The 20,792-nt window shown below is 34.5% G+C and overlaps 1 long non-coding RNA gene across 1 annotated transcript in view; it reads right to left on the bottom strand.

Moving 5' to 3' along the window:
• LOC134547712 (uncharacterized) overlaps positions 1 to 20,792 on the bottom strand; it is an 85,351-nt gene that overhangs the window by 53,881 nt on the left and 10,678 nt on the right. Inside the window, exon 2 of the long non-coding RNA XR_010079569.1 lies at positions 17,335 to 17,429. This is a non-coding gene — a long non-coding RNA (uncharacterized LOC134547712). The remainder of the gene's footprint in view (positions 1 to 17,334; positions 17,430 to 20,792) is intronic.

Genomic DNA, 20,792 nt, shown 5'->3' with positions numbered 1-20,792 from the left:
GGAGGTTTCTGATGGGATCAGCCTTGCCCAGTGGCAGGTCCACCTTAGAAGCGGGTGGCATTGGTCCCATCAAACATAAGAGGAGCTTCTAGCAGTTTCTCACAGAAGCCACCCCTGCAGCCTGCCCCAATACCAAACCTTGCCATGCAAACTCAATGAAATTACCTTGGTGACATAACTGAGATATTGTTTGCCATTAGTAATTTCTGAGCCCAATCCTATTTTCATGCATGTCAATGTTACAGAAGCATTTTCTTTAATGGAATATTATCTTTTCCCTTAAAAATATAGAAGTAAAAAATATTGAGGAATATTATCTGGACCACTTATGAAGTCATTCCTCTTTCCCAGTGTCAATTTCTTTTGAAGTATGAGTTAAGACAATTTTCCTGTTTAAAAAGACCCTGACATAACTTAATTAAGCAATGAGAACTGGCAGTCCAACCCTGTATTTATCATTTCTAGTTATGATGTAAATCCTAACAGTGTTTTATAGTTATTGGCTCAAAAAAAATTCCAGATCACAGAATCTACCACTGTAGGGAATAAAAAAGTGTCACTGCTGGTTCAGATATTGTAGATAGCCAAAGGAAAACTGGATATTTGCTTTCACATATTGTATACAGATATAAGCACACTTCAGTGCAAGCAGTTGTAAATTCCAGTTTGAATATATCTGAGAAATATTATCATTTTATTTGACACAAGAAAAAATCATATTCATCCCAATATGAGTATCCCAATTCACTGCAATATTGCACAGTTCAATACAATGAGAAATTAATCAAAATTAAATTTGTTATTAATTATTATACCAATTTGTTACACTAAAAAGATCAAATTTTTAAAAAATCAGTGGGCTGAGCTGCCTACTGTGGTTAAACTATAACACTCACCGTAATTTAATTGATAGCTGCGGGTTAATCAGTGAGTAATCATATGTTCTCTAAGTAACAATAAAACAAATTTGAGAGGCTGAGGACATCTGAGAAGTCCACAAAGCAGCTGACTGATACTGCATTGGATGAGCAGAGACATTCTGGACTGGCAGAGGAAACTATATAGGATAACCTGAAGCCTTTATGTTTAGGCAATGAAGACCTAAACATTGAATTTAGAAATCCCAAGACCAGCATAGAAGGAAGAGGACTAAATAAGAATAACATATGTTGAATATAAGGAATTCAGCAAAATTGTTTACTGCAAATACTGAACAGGTTGAAAACAATAAGAGATTAATACCCAGCTCTTTACCAAAAAGCCTCATTCAATCATGTATATTTAAGACAGTCTTGTAATATGAATGGAATGTAATAAAATAATGGATGAGTATTTAATTATTCTATGCTCCCTTGTCAGAACTTGTTTTAGTACTCGGTCTGGAGGCATGTCTTTGGAAACATCAGCTGAATTGAAAAGATAATTAAATTAGAGAATTTAGACATAAGCCTGGAGTCTTCCAGGCTCTCAGTACGTGTACAGAGTCCTCATTTTCTGGACTGGACATATATGTCTATATATTTCTGCTTGAAAGATAGTAGCTATGAGATAATCAAATGTGCTGCTAATGTGGGAAAAAATTTACTAAGTCAGGGCTGTGATATATGATATTTATCATTATTTTTATTATTTGAACTTATGAAACAGTACAAATTTTACTTTAACTTTGATAATGACACCTTGTGAAACTCACTATTATTTTCTATTTTAATCCCCATTATTTTCTAAATGGCCTCAATAAATGTCAATGAAGATTCTATTTTTGTTACCCATAATGGTGTACATTTTTGCTGTGCCACATCTAATTGAGTTCCTGCAAATTCTGCAAATGTGTGTGAACTAGAAATCACTGCTGAATTTAGGCTAATATCTATCTAGAAGTCAACTGTGTTAATGCAGGTAATCCAAGTAAAAATCATGGCAAGAAAGTTATTATAGTCTGCAATTCATATAATGCATTTTGCAATGTGTTAGAAATTAAGAGATTTTGCCTCCCACACAGTTTTATAATAACTCTTAGAAAATACAGTAACAATGATGATATAAGAGTTCAAGGTTATAGGATCTTCCTGCATCTCCTTTCTCTTTCTTGTTGCTACATTCATCCCTCCCATGTTTAGCTTCTTGTACCCAGTTGTCTTAATGTAGTGTTGTAGGATACTTCCATGTAATTTTAACGTTTTTTATTAAAATGCACTCCCAAGAGTGATAGCTATTGCAATATAACTGTGCTAGAAAGAGGTAAGGTTGTACAGAGCTGCCTCACTTACTCAGCAGCATCAGAGACTGTTGTGTCTCTGTACCCATTAACCCATTAAATAATTAGGCACATGGCAAAGTCTGGCAGAGGCTCAGATATTTGCAGGAAAAGGTAGATCTTTGCAGAATTTTATTAACGTCTTAAAGGCAGGCTCAGCAGGGACTTTCATGGTCTTTTTAAGATCTAGCCTGAAAAACATACATGCATAGCTGTGCTACTTAAAGCTCAGTCCTTTATAATGATGGGGTGGTTCTTTCAAGCACTTCAGACTATTAAATCACTTCTTGAATTCAGCTCTTCTCTAACCTCTACAGGACGTAAACATTCATAATGCCTAGAACTTTCCTTCTCATCATATTATTTCACAAATGTACAGTTTTTCTGACTAACATCTATTCAGAAAAAGCTTGAAGGTGAAAACCTTGAATCTTAGACCAAAACATTTGAACCTGAGTTTAATTAAGACAAAAGAATGATTTGGAACACTTCTGAAAGATTTAGATGAGACCTAAACCCGAAAGCATTTGGTGAGTTTAACATGAATCTTTCCAACAACCATGTGATGACAAAAAGTAAGGGAAAGCAAAGGCAAGCCCATGAAGATGTGTTATCAGGGCCTCTTCAGTGCAAGTGTTGATCTCTGTGAAGTGATTTAACTCCTGAGAATACATTTTTGCTTCAAAATAAATATGTTTGACAGCTTTCAGCAACTCAAACCTTCAGGTCCTCCCCAGTATAATTGGATTGTGTTTTCAAAGAGTTTCTTCCTTTATCTGGGATTGAAGCAAGCAAGCTCTCTCTTAATTATATGCTTTAATGCTTGTTGAGAGCTGAAGGATAGGAGCAAATAAGCTAAATCCCACCAGATCAAAGTATTTTTATAGAGTACAGTACTTTGCCCAGCAGCAAGAGACGTATCAAACATTGACCTCTTCACAAAGGCATTTAGCCTCATGGTTGGCCTTCTAACAGTTGTTTGTGATCTTTTCCCCTGTTTGCCACAATTCATTTCTCTTCTCTTCTGCTGGAGAATGGTTCGTAGCAGATTATAAACTATACAGTTCACTTAGTGCAGGAGTCACACCTGCTGCAGAAATTCTTGTAATACTTCAAAACTCCATAGAAATGACTTATTTTCTATTTTCCTTTTTTATTTTTCCTTCTGGCTCTCATTGTCTAGCATTCCTAACCATGTATTCATTATTAAAATCTATAAGACTGAAGCAGAATTTCTCCTACTCTAGAAGTCCTATTTCTAGTGTCAGTAAATAATGTTGTTCAGAGTTTATCTAACTTGAGCCAGTTTTCAATTTTTTACTGCACTAATTTGGATTCATCCAGTTATATGAAATGCTTACAGTTGGACTTCAGTCCTTTAGTTCCTCATCTCCAATTTTATATCTTTGCATGTATTTATTCTTTTATTGTTTTTTCCATGTTCTTTGTGGTTTCACTTTTGAGAATGAATGTAACATGTATTTTTGTTTTGAAACAAATAAAGTCCAAAGGAAATGTTCCAAAATATTTCTCTCAAATTTTGTGATTTCTAGACACACTTTGCTTTGCTTTTGCCCTTGTATGTCTCTTTTTTCTGCCCATCTTATCTGTCTTTTCTCATACTTTTTGATTCATTTTAAGCTTATGCTCTATCTAAACAAATCAGTGCTGTGTACTAGCAGTGTCTCCTTCTGACATTAATATACCAGACCAAGCCCATGTAGAAGAAAGCCTTCTCCGATTATTTCACCTCTCTTTGGACCTCCCTAGGATTGATGGACTCTAAAATTAAAGCAAAGAAGGGACTCTGCTAAATGTAGATTTCCTATTAACTTTTTTCCCATCCTGTTTTTCAAAAGTTGATTTCAGAACCGTACAACTGGAGGCCAGAATTTAGTGAACTGAATGCATCTTCACATACACAATGATAATTTCAAATGGTGTCCAGTAATTTATCACTATGACAGTAATCATATGAGTCGCACAAGTCTGTACCACTATTGTAAGCTATCATTTGTAGTGGATAAAGAATAAACATGGGGAACGAATTAACATTTGCATTTCTTCAGGTAATAAACAGAGCCCTATCAAAGTACTTGCAGGTTAGGAATTATCTAACCTCTAAGGCTTTTATCTATTCTATGACTCTTGTAAATGACCAGCATCGACAGAGAGCCTCCCTGGGCAGTGAGATCCAGATTTTGGAAGTTTTCTTGGCAGCTCTCATGAAAAAGAGCTCAAGTGAAAAGAAAGATGCTTGCCCATCTTCATACTCAGGATGCTGTTCACAGGGAGTTTTGGCCAGTGTTGTGATGCTTTGCCTTTCTTTTACAGAAATTTTTAACTTCCACTGTTAGCCATAGCTATTTCATAAAACTTTTTGATGGACCACCAAGTAATAATAAAAAAACATGATCCTTTCAGGTGATTATCTCAAGAGTAAATAAGGGCATGGGAGACTCAGATGTTATTTTTGGTCAAAATGATACAATTTTGAATGTTATTTTCATAATAAATCCTTTAACATAGGCCATTGCTAAATCCAGACTAAGAAACTGATTTCCTGATCTAGGGCTCTAGTTTAACAGATGGATAAAAGTGTTTGTACAATTGGATAATTTTAAGCTAATGATCTATTTTTTTTTTCCACAAAGGCAAAATATTCTACTAACAGCTACATAAATAAACCCTATTAATTAAGTAGTTGTCTTCAATATAATAAAAATACATGCTTTTTTACATTTAGATCATTCATTTGATAGTACTTTTTTTTTAAATCAACCATTCTATGAACTGCATGTCATAAATTGCATTGTAAGGTGTTAAAACACCTGTGCAAACTTTACAAAGCTTTACAAGCTTTACAAGCTGTAAGTTATATTAGAAATAACACATATTTTTCTACTAAATTTAGCATAATGTGTAGGCAATATCTTCAAAGGAGATAGGTTGTTTTACTCTACTAAATTATCAAACTTTAAAAATAAATACAAATCTTATTTTATTAAAACAAAAACCAAAATTAAATTACAGGAGTAAACAAGACTTAAGACCATGTGTTACCTGAAACAGTTTACAATTCTTTAATTTCAGCTTTTAATCCCTGACAAAGATATTAGTGAATAAAAGGAACTTGAAAATTAGTGGAAAAACTAAAGTGGGTGTTGTGTGGGAAATACCCAAATCCTTTTTATTTTTCACTTTTAGCATGCTGAGTAGCAATTCTCTTGCAGTTCAAAACTCCTGTGCATCACCAAAATGTTCAAATATTTTTGTTCATAATGGGTACCAAGAAACAGAAAAAGTTGATGTGAATTTTGCCTTCAGTTTTAAAGCGCAGGAAATTCTCCTAAAATGAAATCACAGACACATGGCCAAATTTTTCAATAAATTCTGTATTTCTAGATGGTGACATAATTTGAGGAATGCTACAAAATAGCTGCTGATATTAAGCATTTTTAATAATAGTTTTAGTCCTTCTTCTATTTAAAGACAGATGGTGCATGGGCAGCTCTTATCTTCCTCCACTTATACTTTTAATAAACTGTTGTTGTGTTGATACAGAACAACAGAAGCTATCGTGTTGACATAGGTTACTCAAAATTTGAGCCCTTAAATATTTGATTCAAACTTTGCAGGTTATTTTAATTGTTAATCAGTAACTACAGCTGGATGGTAATGATTAAACAATTACATTGTGAACATTTTATGGTTGGATAATATTTCATTTCAAGGAAAAGGGAAGGCAATCCAAAGGTGAGTAGGTTGTCTGCATTATAGTTACCAGGAGTAAAGTCAGCAGAACCAAGCAGTAACTGGGGGAAAAGATAATTTTGGCAGTGGGGGATTGTGACCACTGACTTACTGATCACCTACTCAAAACAGATTCCAGAATCAAGTGAAGGGAAGAGCTGCACATGCAACCTAATTAGCATGAGAAGCAAGTGATATAACTAGTAAATAGGGGCTTGAGTACTAACTAAAAATCATTATGTAATCTGTAACCAAAGAATGCTGAGGCATTTGTTTTTTAAAATATATATAAATAGTGTAGAGTTTTGATGAACGGTGAGCCAGCCTTTTATGGGTTACTACCAAGGTCCCTACTTTGCTCAAACTAGAATAAAAATTAGAAATATCTCACCTCAGTGTGTGGCAATGCACACAGAGTAAGGACTGTGCAACAATGTAAGTATCCAATCAAAACTTGGCTACACATGTAAAAGGACATATGTAAAATAAGTACAGTTCATCTAGGAAAAGTAACACTAAGAGAGAGTGGTTGGGTCAATTATTTACAGAACTGGGAAAAACTGGAAGTTAAACCTGTTTGGATTATTTTCTCTGACTTGTTTGTTCACAGTATCAAGTACCAAAAAACCCCATAGACTTCAATTTCTTTTCTGGATGTAATAAGTGAAGACTATGGGGAATGAACTAAACACCATTTTCACTGAAGTTTAATAAGTTAGTGATAACCCCGAATCTGTTCCTATTTTTCTCCTACTTAGGCTCTCTATATTTGATCCACAGTTCTGAAAGTAATTTGTTTATAAAATAATGTCCTGCAGTGTTACAGCTTTAATATAAATATCCACATATCTCCACCAGTGATAATATTAAATGCACATCATGAGTCTAGACATAGAATGAAAAAAAAAATTTAAAAAGAATGCAGGACAACTTGCATTTCTTTTACCTCAGCAAACAGGGTGAAATCAATAACCCCCAGTTTTGATATCAAATCACCTTCCTTTTACCCATTTAGAATATTATCAGATAAAATTTTTATAAGAATAATATTAACAGAATAGCTTGTAATAAAATTCCCAGTACATGCTATGTATCATGAATAAATGAAAAGTGCACATGAGATTTGCAAATAAAGATCCTAGTCACCTGGAGCAGACTTCATCTTGCTTAAGATAGGGAGGTGCTAGTTACTATGTGCTTCCATTACAGCTGATGAAAGGAAATAAGTACTTTTAGGAACACCTAGTGGCTACTTTGGGATGAGTTACATTTCATGTTAAGATGTGTATCTCCTTCAGCAGAAGTGGTGTAGGCTGATTTGCCCATACATCAATATTGGTGTTAGCCTACATTTGATCAGAAACTTAACTCTACTTTGATCCTTGCTTCCACATTTCTAACAGTAAATTTCTTCAGAATGTCACTTTAAAAATTATTAAATTATTATAATTTTCTAAAAAATTAATTCATGCCCATTTGTCCTTTTGCCATGATGTGTTTTGGATTTTTTTTATATTGATCTTATCTCTTATATTTACTCTACCAAAACATTTTATTAGCCTATTCCTATTTTTTTTTTTTTGCCATAATTATTAATTAGATTACATAAGGTCTTCCTTACAGACCAGTAAATTCTGTTTAGTGACATCTAATATAGTGATGGACCAGGAAAGGACTGAAATTAACTTATGGACAGCATAAAGAATAAATGAATATTCTACTTGTTTATAACCATGAAGAATATATTAAGAATGAAAGAAAAACAGTGTGGTTAGCGGGGAAAAAAGTAAATGAAATATCAGAATGAAAGCTTGTGTTTAAAAGATTATGATTAAGAAAAATATAGGTGATAAAAAACTTATAAAATATCTCAGTCAAAGGAACTAGTATTCTCTATCATATTATGCTGGAACATGTCATATGTGAAATTGCCAACTCATCATAAGGAAGCAGTGAGGATGTTAACACATAACAGATGGGAAAATACAGTGCCTGCTTTTAAAAGGAAAGAAAATTGCAATCTAAATAAGCGTAAACTCAATGTCATATGAATCATGGTATTGAGAGCTCTGGACATATTTCTGAAGGAAAATATAATCAAATAAATGGAAGAACTTGGAAAATGGGATGAAATGCAACACACATTTAACAAAGGTAGTTCATGCCTGATTAATTTGATATCTTCTTTGATAAGTGATTTTTTAGACAAGGGAAATGAAGTACATCTAATCTATCTGGACTGAGGCTCTATGAATAATTGATTTTTCAGTTCAAGTACTCATCTGAAAAAAAAAATTAAGACCTGTAAGACAGATAATAACAATAATGATTAGAATCAATTGGTTAAAGGTTATGGAAAAGGTAGCAATTTTAATTGCTAAATATGAACTTTCTGTACATCTATGCATTCATAAAAGAAAAATCCACACTATTTTAAAGTCAGAGTAGCAAAGAGTAAGTGAAAAAGGTAGCTATTTTCTGACTAATCTAATAGGAACTAACAGCAGTGAGATCATACAAGGCCTGTCATAGCTTTTTTAAAAATAGCTTTTTTTGTTTGGTTAGGTATTTTAATAATTTTAGGAAAGAAGGGTTTCAAAGAGACTTTTAAAATCAGCCCCAGGATATGTTAGGTTGTTTAAGGTGTTGCAAATAACAACCATTTGAAGAGCAGGAGGTGGTAGGTACTATTATGGCTTCAATATTTAAAATCAAGGAAGAATACTATTTGAACAAATGCAAAGTCAAAAACATAGATGAAGTCTTTACAGGAAAATGATAAAATTAATCTGCTTTAAAGACAAAGAAAATAAATCTAAAAAAAGTATAGATTGCAATTAAAATATTAACATTAAAAAACCTGCAAAAATTGGAAAAAGACTTTTGGAGAAAACCTACAAAAAGTGGGGAGCATAATAATCCCATTAGTAGGAACTAAATTAGTAAGTAGTAATTTGTTGACTTAATAGAAGTATCAGATGTTTTGAAACAATTTTTAATTTACCTCAGGGGAGATAAATTCTTCTTTCAGAAGAATGCTTTAGTTGGTCATAAGGCTCTATTTTTATTTAGTCAGAAAGAGAAGACATCTATATCCTCACAAATCTCATCATAAAGGTGACAGTGGTTATTATCTTGAAGAAAGGAAACCCATTCATATGGGTTGACTGCTAATTTTAAAGGGTGTCTTAGACCCTTTATCAATACGGTTATTTAAACTGCTCTTAAAAAAGCGAATGCTTCCTTATAGTGGAAAAGAAATAAGGATAATTCTTGTTCACTGCATACATAATTAAAAACAATTGTTATAGGTTTCTGCCACAGTTTTGGCAAATACATAAAGAGGTTAATTAGTTAGAAATGTAAACCCAAATCAGTCAGGATTTATTGTGGTTAGGCAAATTGCTCCTAATAAAATTAGGATGTCTGTGATTTGAATTACAGTCCCCATGAAAATGACACCTGATGCCTTTTATTATTCCTCAGAATGGAGAAAAATTTTTAGTCCAATGTAATGTAAATGTAAGTTGTTTCTATTAAAAAAATCCCACTCTATTCTGGGGAAAGACTAAGACCTGACATTCTTTCCTTCCTTCCTTCCTTCCTTCCTTCCTTCCTTCCTTCCTTCCTTCCTTCCTTCCTTCCTTCCTTCCTTCCTTCCTTCCTTCCTTCCTTCCTTCCTTCCTTCCTTCCTTCCTTCCTTCCTTCCTTCCTTCCTTCCTTCCTTCCTTCCTTCCTTCCTTCCTTCCTTCCTTCCTTCCTTCCTTCCTTCCTTCCTTCCTTCCTTCCTTCCTTCCTTCCTTCCTTCCTTCCGCCCTTCCTTCCGCCCTTCCTTCCGCCCTTCCTTCCGCCCTTCCTTCCTTCCGCCCTTCCTTTTCTTCTCCTGGAATTTTATATTTAATGAGTGGAATTTCTTCATTTAGCACTAAAAAACAGAGAGGTAGCCACTATAATTAGTTAAGAAAACTAAGACTCTGCACCATAAACTTTAGTGATCATGAAATCAACAAATATTAAATTATTGCAATTGCAGTATTTCTGATATTTTAGATTTTTGCTTCAGTTGAAGACATTTTAGTAGAAGCAAATCTAAAAGCTGAGATAAATTAATTATAGTTAGTTCTGATTTGTATGTCTCTTAAATACTTGCAAATCGGAAATGTACAGAGTATATTACATGAGCTACATGGGGAAAAATAGAATTTGAAAATGTGGAATCAATTTTAGTGAGCAACTTTTGTCTTCACAATGATTTAGTCATTTTGGTAGTCAGCTAAAGGACTCTAAGTGTTAACTCCAGTATTCATTTTCCTGAGACAATAAGATTCAAATCCTGTCTGTCTGGAAAGCTCAGTTACATGTAGGGACATGCAAGGTTATCCTTTCCACTCTCATTCTGAAAGAAATAATGTCAAAACAAGTTGATTCTGCTTCCCCAGAATGCTCAATTAATGTCATGGTCAGATTAATACCTTCTAACTTACACTGCTTTAACTGAAACACATAGCACAGAAATAAGACATAATCTGAAGTTCAGTAGGATCTCTAAGGTTTGGAGTCAGCTGCCATTGCAATTTTGCTGCAGTTACATTCTGAACACATTTATTAAAGAGAGAATAATCTGTCCACTTAAGCCATTGTAAATCCATTATTCTTTCTGGTTTCAGAAGCATGTTTATTTTATATCTGAAACTCTAAGATATATTCTTATCAGAATGAATGTCTTCTCCTGAAACACAAGAAACAATTTTTCATATAGTTGTTTACTGAAAAAAAATTTGCACTCTTTTTTTTGAACTGACATTGGCACTTCCATCAAACTTAGTAGGCAAATCATTGAGCTTTACATCAACAAGAGGTTTGCAACTGATCCAAATAAAGCAGGAGAAAACAGAAAATTCTTTACAGTTCTTTACAGTCTGTACAAATATAGCACAGGCTGGGGATGAATAGATTTAAAGAAGTACTTGGGAATTACTGGTAAATGAAAAATTAGGTATGATCAGGTAATCTGCCCTTGCAGTCCAGTTGATTAAGAGAGCAGTGAGGCATTGTATGAAGTTGCTCAGAGAAGCTGTGGATATCCCATTCCTGGAAATGTTTAAAGTCAATGTAGCTTTTAGCAACCTGGTCTAGTGGAAGGTGCCCCTGTCCATGGCACTCTCTTAGAATAAATTATTTTGAAAGGTCACTCCCAATCCAAACTATTCTATGATCTTCTAATTTTATTAAGTCTTCAGACCATCAAGAGTTGCATATGTAAGACTGTGAAGAATGACAGAAATAATTAATGAAATTATAACAACACAAACGATGAAAAAATAAATTCACAATGTAGATAGCTTCACAAAACATATATGTGAAAAAACTCCTTAACATATATTAGCTATATATATCTGAAATGTGTTTATTACTAACAAGATGTCATGAAATGCAAATTAAACCATTTAAAATTGCTGCTTCAGGTCTTTACTGAACAGAAACTGTCAAGTTTGAGATCCTATATGAACCTTAGGTTGAGTTTTTTTCAAATTTAGTGTCTTCAGGGACTTCAGTGGAAGCTCATTCAGTTCATAAGTGGGTTGTAAAGAGCAAAGATGCAAGGTTGCATAAGCAATAAGACTTGAGAATTATGCAACAAATCTTGCAGTGTCATGTACAGACATCCAAGATGAAATATATTACAATATACTGTATTGGTACCTCTTTTCATAGAGATAAACTAAAAGTTTATTAGAACAAGGAGAATACTAACTATTCTAAAGATGGGAAGGGAAGAACCGAGATAGAATGAACTTGAAGTAACAATATGTTCAGCAGTAAATATTCTAGAGGAATTAGATTTAAAACTGCAGTCATCCCAACAACATACCATGATGACAAGAAATACAGACTGTCTGGTACAATAAGAAGGGCTAATTTTACCACAACACTTAATAAAATCAGATTGGTGCCAAAAAATTGTGTCCAAATGAAAACATTTACCTGGCTGCCATAGTGAATATGGAGGAATTACGAGGCTTTGAACTGCAGAGTACTGGGCAGTTATTAGAGTTGAGATTAATGGGAAGAGGCAAGTTTAATTATGTGTATATGGCAGACAGGACTATTATCTGCCTGTAGGAATTTTACAGCTGTAGGCAGAAATGATGGGTAAAGTCTGCCCACAATTCAGCTCAGTTTATTGCAATACACTTTCAGTGGTGGAGGATGTTATCTTCATAGTAAAATACAGCTGGAATAGGCTGAAAATTTGGTTGATGAGACTGAGGTGCAGGAACAGAGTATGATCTGTCATCTGAGCATTTGAAACTTTAATGTCATAAATGGCAAGCACAGCAGCTAATGGTAGAAGTGTTTTAGGTAACACAGTAGTGATTCTATCAGGAAGGCCATCATCCACTGAAGAATTAATGATCCACATAAGAGTTTGCGTGAGAAGACACAGGCCTTTGCTGTGCAAACTTTTATTCTGATGGTTTCCTTCAGCACTGTGTTGAGCTGTGCACATCCCTTGGCTGCAGGGTACACGTAGCTGGTACTGGTAATGGAGGAGCCTGTAGGCAGCTGTCATTTGCATCAGCAATAACACCACCTGTGTGTGCTTGTATTTATCTCAGAGTGAAGCAGCCTGTTCTCGTATGAACATCCTTTTGTTTGACAATAGACATGATTAATAGGATTGTTCTTTTCTAAGAATATCCTATAAGAGCTCTAAAGACCAAAATGCCATCAAACAGATGGGACCTGCATTATGTGCTGTTCCCTGACTAGAGGTCTTTCTAATGATATACAACTGTTCCCTACATCTGAAGGCATGTAAGATTATCTATATTATTCTCTTTTTCCCTACAGTGTTAGCTCCAATTTTAAGCAGCATCTTACTGCATCCAAGTGATCTTTTCACTGGGATCTAAAAACACCAGTCTCAGTGCCTTGCAGCAAGGCACTGCAAATCCCAAGGCAGAAAAATCAGACATTTAAGCCATCTGAGAGTGTTTGTTCCCCTGCAATACAAGTTTGGGGATACGAAGGAGGTTTTTTCAGTAACTGATGGCAGCACATAGCACTACATTCAATTTTGCTTTGGGGTAGCATCTTCCAGGAAAGTAGGCATCAGTCCTTACTTTAGCTGTCCCAATTCAGAGCACCTGGAGTGCAAACACCCTTTCCATTCCATGCTGCTATTATGGAGGTGATAATTCTCCATCAGTGGAACCCAGTATAGATATCTGGGAACAATTCTATCAAAGCTTCTCACCAGCATGAGTTCCTACCTGTGCAAGGACTCTTTCTGAGTTGTCACACTTGTAAAAAGTCTGGTGTTGAATACAGGACAAGTAATTTGACAAAATATAGATCTAAATCAAGATGGCAAAGCTTATGTTAGTTATGTTAGTTATGAAGAAATAGCTATATTTCTTCATTATGAACAATGGATAAGTTTTCACAGAATGCTCTCTCTTTTGTAGAGTTCCTTGAGGCAAAATGGCTGTGACTATCTGACTTGATTTAAACTACAACTCATTTGCATCATCAAGCAATGAAAAGCAGTAAGACTGAATCACTGAAACTGAGGAAATAAACATTGCTGTGTTATTAAGATTTTTTTCAACACCACTATTTCTTCAGAGTTTATTTTGGTCAAGTAATTTCTACGATCAGAGGCACAAGTTACTATTTTCTCCATCGTTGCTATTCTACAGTAGAAGAGTCCTACAAACAGCAATTAGCAGAATGCTAGTGACTGTAAGGAACTTAGAGTCAGAGGAATGGATAGCTGTTTTTCCTTGGGAATCAAAGCACTTGGTAAGTCTGAGGAAGAAGCTTTTGTATAGCAGCTATTCCCTTTGTGTGTGAAAACAAAACAAATTTATAGAATTATCTAATTTACGCAGTTACTGAGCTTATTGATCATTGTGTCTGAATTAGGGATGCAAAGGAATGCATGAGTTTTGCTAGCTGAATGAGTGCAAAAGCTGTGCAAGATGGAATCAGTGAGGAGCAGGGAATTGTTAATTTTCTAAGTGTCTGGAATGAAATAATTGTATGTATCACTGCATGCCATGACAAAAACCAGGATAATTTTACTTGTAATTCCATCTCTGTGTGACTGGTCACCTAAACTAGAAGATAGTATTTCAGTTCCTGGACTAGATAATTAATACATTGAACAAGAAAGAAGTTAATATTACAATCAAAGCCTCAAGAAAAAGCCTAGTGCATTATGTAAGTTATCATTGATGATAACACTTAAATAAGATTTAAATCATTCTGGCTGTCTAAACTTCATCTGACTGAATAAAAAAATACATATAAAAATGACAAAGTAAATGTCTGTTCAGGGTCTAGCAGAAGACAAGACCTCAGAAGAAATGAGAAGGAAACTGAAGAGGTAAACCTTCCATGCTCTCCCTGTTAAGACAGGAAGAGTTATCTGGCACATTTCAAGAAAATCAGCCTGGAAAAATATCTGTCACTTTTCAAGAAAATCAGGCTTTTCCCTCAGGATTATATTTATTAGTCAGTGAATTATTAAATTTTCACTTTGCTCATATCGGCATTTCTGTATGAAATCACAGAAGTAATTAATTCTTCATGTGAAGATACATTTATTTTCACTGCCCTTCAGTAATAGTAGCTAACTCTTATGGAATTATTATCTGAACACATTTATTAGGCATCTGACCATTTTCAAAAGATCATGGACAATTATTTGCAATTTTGTTTTGAAGTATAACAACAGAAATATTATTTCTATCCATAAATGGTAAATAGAAATGGTATTTGTTCCTTCTTTCTCCTTAAATGACACATTAACCTTTTTGATTAATCTAGTGCTAGAAGTCACATGGCATTATTTTATTAAACAGCATTTCATGTCGGTCTAAATAGCTCCAATCAAACTTCACTTACTGTTCGCCCTTGGAGTGTTCACTTCTTCTGCTATTTGCATAAACAAATCATGTAATACACCTCTCTGATGCAAATCCCATTGATTAATATCACATATTTATCCTGCAACAAAGGACTTCATAGGTTAAAGTTTCACTGACTTGAAGAGAAACAAGTGCAGAGAATGGGAATACTCAGTCCTCAGTCATGTGAAGTTCCCTGTGGTGATGATCAGCACAAATCCACTGAAAGCAATTGAGCTAAAATGATTTTCATCTACATCTTAATTCCATCAGTTTGCCTGGAAAATGAATAGCCAGGCATTTCACTGGTAACAGCTGGGTTTGTAAGTTCCCACATTCTGTATGACCTTGTCAAATTTCCTCAATTATTATCTGAACTCCTTTGTCCTCAAGCTATAATCTACAAAACTATCCATTGAAATCGTAAACTGAATCTAGACAACTTTTTTTTTTTTCACAATGCTTATTCAAGGCTCTGATTTCATTATGCAACAACATAATATGTGTCATATTTATTTTCCTATTCATTTATTGATTGTTCCCTTTTTGCTAAATCTGAGCTTCTAATAACTAGATCAAGAAGAAGGTGGAAAAATGAAGGTCTTGAGAAGCAGTATAAAGTTGCAGAACACACACACACAAAAAGATTTCAAATAGAGGTTTAATCTTCCTCTATCCTGACCACACAATTTAAATAGGTCTGTGATAAAAACCCAATTAAATAGAGACACAACATCCCATTTTTTGAGTCCAAAAAATCAATTCCATCCTTAATTATCTACTTTTCTTTCAGAAATAAAACAAGAATTTATTTTGAACTAAAAATAACCTCCAATGTTTGTAAGGAATTTCACAACAAAGTATTGGATGCACATGTGACGTGTAAGCAACTATCTTGTACTATACCATTACCATCATGAAGTCATCACCATCTTACAACCTACCATTGCAAGTGCTTAAAAATATTGCTGCCTACACCATTTGAAGTTTGGATTAGAAGCCAGCTTCACCATCTTATTCCTCATACAGAGAAGCTTAAGTTCAGCAAAAAGTAATAAAAACCCCATACTACAGAATATTTTTAATCTGAAATAATCTTTAAGAAACAGGAGACTTGTAAGTCCAAGACTAAGACTAGGTAAAGACTTGGGACTTGAATACTGTATGCAGTAAAAGTACAAGAATATCTTCAATTTACTTATACAATTTTTTGTGTGTGAAGTCCCTCAAGAGCAGTATTTCACAGGTAAGAGTCCAAGCTGTCAGAAGGAGCAATTTTGAAGTACAGAATGCAGTTAACCAACCAGGCTTAAAAACACATTTTCTAAAATATGTTCTCTTTCTTTGACAACTGTTAGAAAAGCTGAAACTGATATTTGATTCTAGCCACTAACACTTTCTGCCTCACAAACAAAAAGATCACACAGGTTAATCCTGGATTCTGTAGATTTTAGTCAATGATTTGTCTCCGAAAAGGATTTAAGTTCCAATGTCCTGCTGAACAGGACTTTTGACCCCAGGCAATAAGGTCATATTATTATGCCTTAGTTCCTTTGTTGTAAAATAGATATTTCCAAGAAAGGTTGAGATCTACTGATAAAGAGCACTACATAAATTGTAGCTTGTCCCCAAAAAATGTATTCTTCAAAAAATCTTGCTTAAACCATTCCTGTTTTCTCTCTGAGAGGTTGTGGTGGTTTTTTTTTTGGTTTGGGTGTGGGGGTTTTTTTAGTTCCTTTTTGGGACGGAAGGAGTGGCGTGATGTCAGAGGTAGTTGTGATTATTTGCTTTAAAATATCATAATGTTTATCTTTTCAGCTTATATCATATGATTTTTTTTCCACGTGCCAGCTTCTGGGACCATTGTATGAAAATTCTACTTAAAAGAAGTAAACAAATGAGCAAAATTTTATTCAGGCTAATTTAATAGAAAAAACACCCAGGTCATAAGTAATTTAAAATTTCAGGTTATCACTTGAATGATGTGCCATAGATACCTTCAAGGCTTCAATGGGCTCTGGGCTATTTGGCAGGAATTTAAATAAATTTTAAAAATCAGGACATGCTTATGAGGTTTCTGCAAAGAGAAAAGAAGAGATGCAGCAGAAGAGGATCCAAATGTTACAAAACACATTTCCCAATAACTAGAAGTGTGTCTGATGTTTTTTTCCCCTTACAATGAATTACAGCCCTTATTTTCCCATTGAGGCAGCTGGAGCTCCATATAAAAAAGGCATGAACAGCAGTGTGAAAACTGCAGACATATTGCTGCTTTCTCTACTCAAATAAGCTCAATTCCATAGTCAAGCTGGTATTTTGCCAAATCTTGAGTAATAGTCAGAATGCATACAAGTAGTTTACAATCTTTAATTGTAAACATATTACACGGAATAAGAAAATACTTACCTGTAACAGCACTCTGACAATTCATCCAAGGCAGTGAAATTTTGTATCAGGAACATCATGATAAACTGGTGTCTAGTGCCTTCTTTTGAAACAGCCTAAAAAATAAATCAAGCATTTAATGATATTAGCATAAATCATAATTTCTTCATCTTTATTAATAGTTTACAAAAACAATTTACTTTAAGGAGTTTATTTTAATGTACTTTAATATTCTGTAAGTGTTGTTTACTTTTTTTTCTCATACATGGCTAATTTCCTGCATCAGATGCTGCACACACTCCTTTGTTTAGCCATATAACTTTCAACTACACTCCACTTAAAGATTAAAATTGACTTCCACAGAGAGACAGTGGAAAAACTTTGCCATATATATAACCTCTTCTTTAACAGCTTCAGTCATAAGTGGTAGGAGAGAAATGTTACTACTGCAGGATGCCAAAGCAGTCAGAGATTTCAATCAGAACTAAGGCTGTGCAATAAGGGATATTATTTATGTATCTTGTGAGGCACTTTACTCATTGTATGAACAGGAGTAGGAACATGAATGATTTTTTAGAGAAAGCTGCTTTAGAGAAAAACAGTTTTATTAGCAATTTTAACTTCTGTTTTATAAATACGTTTTATGAAGGAGAGATTTATTTTTTTAATAAAACAATTAGGGTTTCATTTTTGCTTCCTGGTTTGGTCAGCTTTTTTTTTTTTTTTTTTTCTGATACAATACTGTATATTTCATTTAAGAAGTTTCACATTTTTTGATATTTCAGAGAGCAACATTTTGTTGCAACTAATTTTTTAGAAAAAATATTATTTTCCCTTATCAGTCTGAATTTTTCTGTCCTCCACTATGACCAAATAGATTTACTTATTTTGAAAAATAGTATTCTTATTCCCCTGCCTCCCAAGATTTCATTATCCTTCTCAGTTGTCTCTACTTCAAAGTAAAGATTACCGTTTTCACCCTATCAGAGGTTAGAGATTTGTGATTAGCTTTTTGAAAAAGGATTCACAAAATGCATAATATCTATAGACAAACCATAAATTGTGATAAAGATGAGAAACATACTCTTTGTTTACACAATTTAAAAGTGTTGACTAAATAAAAACTAAATCCAGGAAAGAATGATCACAAAAAAGTATTATCACACCTTTAGATTATAATTAATATCTTGTTATTAAATTTTAAATCACATTAAATTCACTTACATACAGTAATGCTTTAGGAATACCATTCCCAATTTAGTGTTCCCACTGAAAAACTCCAAACCATGTGCTGCTTGCCCACTTCTCCTTCCCCCCTGCCCTTCCCTCTCCCTGTGGCAGGCTGGAGAGGAACATTGAATGCAAAAAAGGTAAAAATTACAGGCTGAGATGAGAACAAGTTACCGAAAATACTAATGAGATAAGAAAAGGAACAGGAACAGCCACAATGGCAGAGGGTACAAGAAACAAATGATTTGCGAGCTCATATCCCCAACATTATCCAACCTCTGCTGAGGCCAGTTGCACTGTTAGGCATACACCTAACATATGCTTTGAAGGAGATGTTAAAAAAATCTGGGTTTCCCTTTGTTTATGTTCCCCCTTATTTTCAATTCAGTGTTTTAAATCTATTCCCACAAATTTGAAAACATTCCCACATTTTTGAAAATTCAGCAGGAAATTGCTTAGTATATAAGTAGTAGCAAAGTTCTGGCCTTAAACAAGTTTCAGGTATCTTTGTTATGAGGGAAAAAATTCTTCTGTGTCCATGTCGAAACAGCGTGACTTCCATCAAGGGCAGCGGGGGTAAAAATGGGTATGAATCTGGCTCTAGAAGGTGAAAACTGTATATAAATACTAGGTCCAGACACTCATAAATGGGAAGTATTTCATCGTTAATTCTTACATGGGAGCCAAACAAGTGCTCTCATAATTCTTCCTCAAGCATAGTTACAAATGCAAACCATCTGGAACATGTTTTGCCTAGAAGTAAATTACTTTCTCACGTAGTGAACTGTCAAAAAGATAGACTGATTTGTAGAGTATTTTAAATATTAGCTCAGGAGTTGAGGCATTGGGTCTAATCCTTTCTCTGACACGGATTGCCTTTGTGATCTTTGGCATTTGACATAAATTGAGATATCGGGAAAGGACTTAACATGCCTAAGTTCTGATCTGAAGGCCACTTCATTGTGGAAGGACTTGTGCTCTGCAGATGTCATTATTTTTACTTTTAGAGTTCCTAGAAATGACATAAATGCATATTGGCAGAGGTCAATACACTCTGGCTATCTCAGCTTATGGTGTAGACTTAATGTTCATGGTTACGAGTTGTCTTATATAGTCTGGCAAGGATTCAAAAGGTAGATGACCATCTGGATAAGCCCTCTGTCTGGCCAGTGTATTTAGGGCATTCCTAACACCTCCCACAACACCAAATTCTTCATATAAACTAATGGGATTCATTAGTTTCATTGAAAATGTAGGAAATAAGACAATTGTGGCATATTCCCATGCTCCTTATCTTCACTTGAGGTATGCTGGTGGTCAGGGGCAGAGTCTCCTTATCTCCTTGTATTGGGAGTCATCTGCAAGGGAGCTGAACCACCTTTTGGAGATGTCCTGCTCTTTGGCTACAGAGTCTACAGTGACTAGTGGAAATGTTCCAAACCATTACAAGTATACCCTGGTACAAAGCATTCCACCATGCTGATTCCCTGAGCAAAATATCAGCATTTCAGGTTTCACCCTGCAGCGCTTGGCTTCTCCAGGAGCAGCTCAGGAAGGCAGCGTATCTCTGTGGGTGGTGGCAATTCATTCCAAATGCAAGGCTTGTCTCTGGTAGCCCACTGTAAATCTGCTCTGGAAACCTCTGGGTGTGCATGGTTGGAACAGGATCTATCACATGTGCTAAGCACAGGATCATGGAGAAAAGGAGATGAAAAGCAGGTATTCCTTCACCTAACCTTACTTAAGCATAAACCACCCTTGCTGTTGCTATGATTAGGTTAAAACGACAGGCGTGCATCACAAGTTGTAGGAAATTATTGTGATTGCTTTCATACATATTTTATTTGAGTCATGATTTTGATTAGTTTAACTAATAAGCTGTTCAGGCAAATTAAAGAAACTCCAGGGGGAGTTTTGTTTTGTTTTTGTTTTTTTTTTTAACCCAAGAGCAAGTCTCTGTGGTCAAAGTAGGTAACACTCGCTTTTCCTTAAAATATCCAAATATGTTTATTCAGACTTTTAAAAATATTTTAATAACACACTTTTCTTTAATGTTTCATATTATTTTCTTTTATCCTAAGTTTTGGCAATCACACGTAATAGTTATTGGGATTTTTGCTTTGTATGAAATATTTAATAGAATTCTTTATTTACACACTTTAAATATTCTGCAAGTGGCAGATGGTAAAATGAGAAAATATTTGTTTAAAAGTCAAAATAGTCAACAAAAGAACAGATCACCTTTCTCC

This window comes from Prinia subflava, chromosome 2, assembly GCF_021018805.1.
Source record: "Prinia subflava isolate CZ2003 ecotype Zambia chromosome 2, Cam_Psub_1.2, whole genome shotgun sequence".
Classification (NCBI taxonomy): Eukaryota; Metazoa; Chordata; class Aves; order Passeriformes; family Cisticolidae; genus Prinia; species Prinia subflava.
The sequence above is the reverse complement of the archived record's forward strand: the minus strand, read 5'-3'. Positions and strand labels throughout refer to the sequence as shown.